General features: G+C 38.2%; 1 long non-coding RNA gene across 1 annotated transcript in view; it reads left to right on the top strand.

Moving 5' to 3' along the window:
• Nucleotides 1-472: 472 nt before the first annotated feature.
• The window catches only part of LOC106559348, a 38,936-nt gene continuing 33,408 nt past the window's right edge, over nucleotides 473-6,000 (top strand). Inside the window, exon 1 of the long non-coding RNA XR_005365149.1 lies at nucleotides 473-531. This is a non-coding gene — a long non-coding RNA (uncharacterized LOC106559348). The remainder of the gene's footprint in view (nucleotides 532-6,000) is intronic.

Raw genomic sequence — 6,000 nt, 5'->3', positions numbered from 1 at the left:
TAATAATCCATACTGACTGTTCAATGTTCTTTTTTTTTTTTTTGGAACATTTACTGTTCTTTATGATGTACTTGCACTTCGAATATTTGCTATATGTGACCAACTAGTTGTGTTACATCAAGTCAGTCTAGTTTTCTTGCATTTGTTAAAGATCATTCTTTTAAGGTTTGAAGTCATGCTTTTTTAACCCAAGACAGAATTTTTGGTAATTCTGCTTTAGTTAGCTTTCAAAATCGGAGATTAGTTTATATAACTATGTTAATATTTTTATTTGATGGGTTGATGTTGGAAGACTATGAAGTGTTTGTTGCTTTATCATATAGGACTAGTCCACGGATGGTATCGCAAGTGTTTCGTTAGTATGGTAGCTGCCAGCCGAAATGCCCATTTTAATGAAGCTTTGCACAGGCTCTTATCTCTTGTTGTGACTGACTGTGTTATAAATAGCTCGGCCACTGACTCATCATTAGACTCAGATCAGGAATCAGCCTAAGCTCCTTTAGCTCCCTCAGAGGCCTGCCCTGCTTTATGGTTCGTAATTTTATATTCATATAGAGCAGATAATGCTCACTTCATGGTCTTATTTTTCTCTGCTACTTTATATAGTCAAGTAGAGGTGGGATCATTTTGTAATTTCTGGGTGGCTGAATTTTTGAGACATGCTTTTGCTGTGTGAGCTATTCACCAAGTGTAAGTGGTGTTATTCTAGTCCCTGACCATCAGATAAGACTGCCTGAGACAATGAACAGCTCTGTGTGTGGACGTGTGTGTGGACCTGTGGCATTTCATTAAGGAGAGGTTAAAACTCCCAGTCTTTAACTTAAAAGGTTAATGCTTTATAGCTTCTTAATGAGTAAGACTAGTCTAGGTTATACTATTAAGGCAGATCAAGTTTCAAAGTAAGATAGGGGGACTATTTCAAGAACAATGGGCATAAAGCTATGGTTAGATCCGCAGATTTCAGAGCATTGGCCATAATACAGTCCTGGTCGTATGGCTATGAGGGTGGTTTGGTTCAGTCGTCCTGGAATAGCGTCAGTTTTTAGACCTAGTGATGGAACTGCTCATGAATGTAAAACATCTTCTGAAGAGATAAGTATTCGGACAGTTATTTCCGAATGTGTGTGGACATGTCTGTGGACGTGTGTGTGGACGTGTGGAGGACAGAAGAGGAGAGGATAACTTGAATTTATCAGAGTTTTCCCAGCAGGGCGGGGTGGTTTGGGAGGAAATGCCAATGTCCTCTCACTGTAGATTTAGAGGAACTATTTTACCTGCCACTCGCTTTATATAAGCCTGACACCCTTTTCTTCTAGAACATTAAGGAATTGGCATTGGTCAATAACCATGAGCAAAAGAGCAAAAGTTTGGTAAATCATATCTGGATGTATGAGTCATATATGAAGGCTAGTAGTACTGATAACAAATAGCCCTCAAATCAAAGTTCTTTAAGTGCATATTTTTTTCCCCCATGTTATTAACACGGGTCTCTTGGAAATCTTTTTTTTTTTTTTTTTTTTTAAGGAGTGACTTAAGGATTGAGGCTCCTTCTGTAGTGTGGCTCTACTCTCCTGAAGTCATTTGCTTGTGGTTATGGAGATAGGGGAGACACACATACACACACAGAGGAAAACCTGAAATTTTAGGGTTCGCCCTTGAAAGTGGAGTGCCTCATTTCTTTCTGTATTTTATTGGCCCAAACTAACCCCAGTCACAATGTCACTGCAAGAAAGACTGGTATAAAAAAAAAAAAAGAAAGGCTGGTATATGTCCCAACATATGCTCCAAAACAGTGGGTAGAGTTGGCAAGAATGCACACAGTCCCTCTGGTTACCCATATCCTGTCCACCGCTCCTCCCATACAGAGGACATTCAGCCTTTCCCGACTGTCCATCCCCAAATTCCATCAGGCACTGAAGCCACCACAAAAACTAGGATATTTATGTGATATTCATTCTTCCTGATTGTGTCCAAATATTACTCTTTTTGGTCTAGAGACCTATTGTCAAAAAGATGTATTATTTGCACACCCTCCTCCTAACACCTACCCAGTTATTTAATGGTGAAACAAGGAAGAACATAAATGCAAAACATTGTTATTCTGAAAGTAAAAAAGAAACCCATTAATGGTCTGTAGTAATTCAAAGTCCTCCCAGTCAGACTATGTGAAAACCCTTTTCCTAGGATGGGGAAGTTGCTTGACTGGACATCAAGTAAGCTATCTGGGAGGAACTCCTTTCTTAATTTTTTCCCATATTCCTTTTGATCAGATTTCTGGGATGCTTCTCCTTATCCAAGCTGCCCGTAGCTGTAGTGAAAGCAGGCCTTTGGAGACTTGTTTCTTCTCATTGAAAGTTATGGGCCCAAGAATTCATCTTAAGTAATTTTCAAACCTCCCTCTCAATCAACTTTTTTTAAAACTTTTTTTATTTATTCATGAGAGACACACAGAGAGAGAAGCAGGCTCCATGCAGGAAGCCTGATGTGGGACTCGATCCCAGGTCTCCAGGATCACACTCTGGGCTGAAGGCAGCGCTAAACCACTGAGCCCCCCGGGCTGCCCTCAACTTTTTTTTAATAGTTAATTTTTTATGCTACATTTCCTTCAAAACTTCATAGATTTCTGCGCTGTTCTTTTTGAGCTGTTCCACGTGTTGGAAATCATGTCCAATGTTTTCCACTAGACATTATTCTCCAATCTGTTTTATTTCTTTTCTTTGCAGTCTCCATATCTTTCTGGATCTCTTTGTGGTCAGGTTTTGCCAAAGTAAATGATAAAAATAAATCCAGACTATATGAACAATATTACTAAAAACTGAACAGAATATTTTTTCAGCTATGAATAGTTGACCAAAACACCTGCTTTTAATTGCTGTTCTCTTTACATAAAAAATTGAATTAATTTTAACCTAATGTTTTATCCAAGAAGTTTGGGTGAGATTCTATCATTGTTATGTCTGGTGATACTTAGCTTAGCCATCATTCTTTCTTATAGTCACTGACACCTATGTTTCCTGGACATATTACTCAATCTCTCTAAATCTTACCTCTAGGGCAGCCTGGGTGGCTCAGTGGTTTAGCACCGCCTTCAGCCCAGGGCCTGATCCTGGAGACCCAGAATCAAGTCCCGCGTCGGGCTCCCTACATGGAGCCTGCTTTTCCCTCTGCCTGTGTCTCTGCCTCTCTCTCTCTCTCTCTCTCTCTCTGTCTCTCATGAATAAAGAAATAAAATCTTTTAAAAAAAATAAATCTTACCTCTAATATGAGGATAATAAGTATATTCTCTCCGTAATGTCACTTTGAAGATTGAGTAAATAACATTAAATTTCTTGTATAGTGTGTAAGATTTCAGCATATAACTATTATCATTATAATAATATATGATAATACTATTATATAGTAATAATAATGTCATAATAATATACTTTCATGACTGTTGTGTGGCTGCTTTTATTCCAACTGCCATCCATACTTTGGGTTTTACTTAAATACAGTATCTGTTGCATATTTCATACAACCAATGTTTATTGACCTGGATATAAAAGAATGATTAAGACATGACTCCAGAAAGTTCTGAGCTTTGCGATTCCTTTATGCGATTCCTTTATTCCTTTATAATCCACAGCAATTTGAGAAAATTCAATTCTTATGTTCAGCATTGCTTTCTTTCACCTGATCACTTACGAATGTCCACAGATTAAATCACTACTTACTGATTCAATAAGCAGAATTTGGAATAGCAGATGGCTTTGAATTGTGTCCATATTATTTCTTTGGGCCTTAGTGATGTATTGAGCAATTGTTTGCTATGTAGTTGTTGTTTCAGGAAACAGCAAAATTCCAAAGTATGAAGCAGACACATGGTGCGTGGCACCATGGTGTACACAGATGCACGTGGTGATGACATGGGTACAGCCTAAGTACCGGCCATAGATTCTAACTACCGACCTGCCTTTGGGCTACAACAGACACCACCAATGTGATCATTCTCAATTTGTTTTAAGGAGATATATACTTTTATTTTTACTTCTTGCTATAGATTTAGGAAGCCGAGTCAAGGTACTGAATAGTGCGTTATAGTTAGCCTAATTCTCCAACTTCTATTCCACATGATGCTGGATTCACCAGACAATTCAAGTAAGAAAATATACCTTCTAATATATTTGTCACTCTGTATACAAGGCACACTTCTTTTCTAGATGAGACTCTGGACAGATACCAATAATAGAATCTACGTAAAATGTGTTTCCTGGAATATATCTGGCCCCGATATAGAAGCACAGTGCCCAGCATAGTGCTTGTAATTGCCAAATTTGCTGAGATTTCAGGTAGGTGTTTGGCATTGTCAGCACCTGACAGATCTACGGCTGTGATGTAATCCTATCCCCAACTCCAAAGCCCCTTTCTAACTACTTGCTGTTCTCAAAATAAACCTGGTCTCCGTCTCTTGACTTTCATGGGACCCAAGATTGTACAATTGCATAAAAAATACTGACAAGTTAAGAATAATGTCTTCTTCAATTACTGTGTTTCTCTCTTTTAATTCTTTTGATTTTAGTAAGTCAAGACACACCATTGTTGTGCTCCAGGAGAGGAACAAAAGCAATTCCAGCTCGAAAAGTGTATCTTGAATTATCTGTGGGACCAGGGTCAGAAATCACACTCTCACATTCATTATTCTGCTGGTATTTTTCCTTAATATTTAACCTGGCAACTTGTAATAACCTAAAAAGAAAGATTGAATGACATCAGAGGTGGTTTTTTAAAGTACTCACAAACTTTTTTTTTTTTTTTTTGGTAAATTAAATCTTTTCATCTAGAGGCCAGTGTATGTTGTTGGGTGGGGAGAGGGAACAACAGACTTGCTCAGGGGTAAGAGGAGCTTGTAAACTTATCACTCAGATTGGATCAGTATTCTGATATTTTCCTAGGTTTGTAATTTGGTCTCAAGAAACTCCTACTATTATGGCTTTGGCGCTATTGTTTTATTAGCATCAAACATACTATATTTTTTTCTTTTTAAACATTCCCCTGCCCACTCATTTTCATCTCACCAATGATGTTGACATTAGGGCAAAACATTCTGGGGATTGGGGTCCTATCCTTGGCTTCCCCACATTGTGTCCTCTCTGGTGTTCATATATCCCTTTCCACCCGAGATTACTTTATGGGGATCACCGCTCACCTACCACTGTCTGAAAATCCGGTGGAGCGTGCCCTATCCTCCTCGCCTCTGGCTCTCAGAAACATCTGACTCAAATAAGCTCTTTCTTCTTCTGAAAGAATTCTCTTTCTCAGTTTCTGAGAAGTCATATTCTCTAGTTTGCTTTTTCTTTCTAATTTCCCTCTCAGCTTTTTAGTTTTTCTTGATATTCCTCCACTATTCTTCCTCTTGTGCTAGAATAATCCCAGACTCACTTCTGTCCTTATTACCCTTTCCCCACTGTCATGGTCAAAGATGTAGCTTATGAAATCAGGCTTCCAGAATCTGTCTGAATCCCAGATTCATCAATTATTATCCACTGTCTTTAGTCACGTTATGAGGCTCTGGGTGGTTCAATTTCTTGAGTTGTAAAATGAGATAAAATCTGTCTTAAACTCAAGTTATTAGGATCAGATGAATTAATCTAAATAAAATGTAAAATAGTGTCTAAACCACTACTAGACATGTGTGTGCATAACACACATATGTAGACAATATGTTAATTTTTGTTATTATTGTAATCAGCACATGTAATGTCTGTACGCTTGTTTCTGTGATTCTACCCTTGAGTTTACCACTGACATCCAGAGTTGGCAACCACTTGACAACCTGATGCTTCTGCCTGAAAGTTCATATTCTAGTAGCAATAAGAAAATATGAGCCAACCAAAATTCTTGATTCCTTTCGTCCAATAGCGTTCTTCCCCCTTCAGTCTTTAGTTTCTTTAAATGATACCACTCATTTGGCTCAAGTTAAAAATTTAGGAAACATCCCTGAGCTCTCTCTCTCTCTTCCTT

This window comes from Canis lupus, chromosome 10 (genome assembly GCF_011100685.1).
Source record: "Canis lupus familiaris isolate Mischka breed German Shepherd chromosome 10, alternate assembly UU_Cfam_GSD_1.0, whole genome shotgun sequence".
Taxonomy (NCBI): Eukaryota; Metazoa; Chordata; class Mammalia; order Carnivora; family Canidae; genus Canis; species Canis lupus.
The sequence above is the reverse complement of the archived record's forward strand: the minus strand, read 5'-3'. Positions and strand labels throughout refer to the sequence as shown.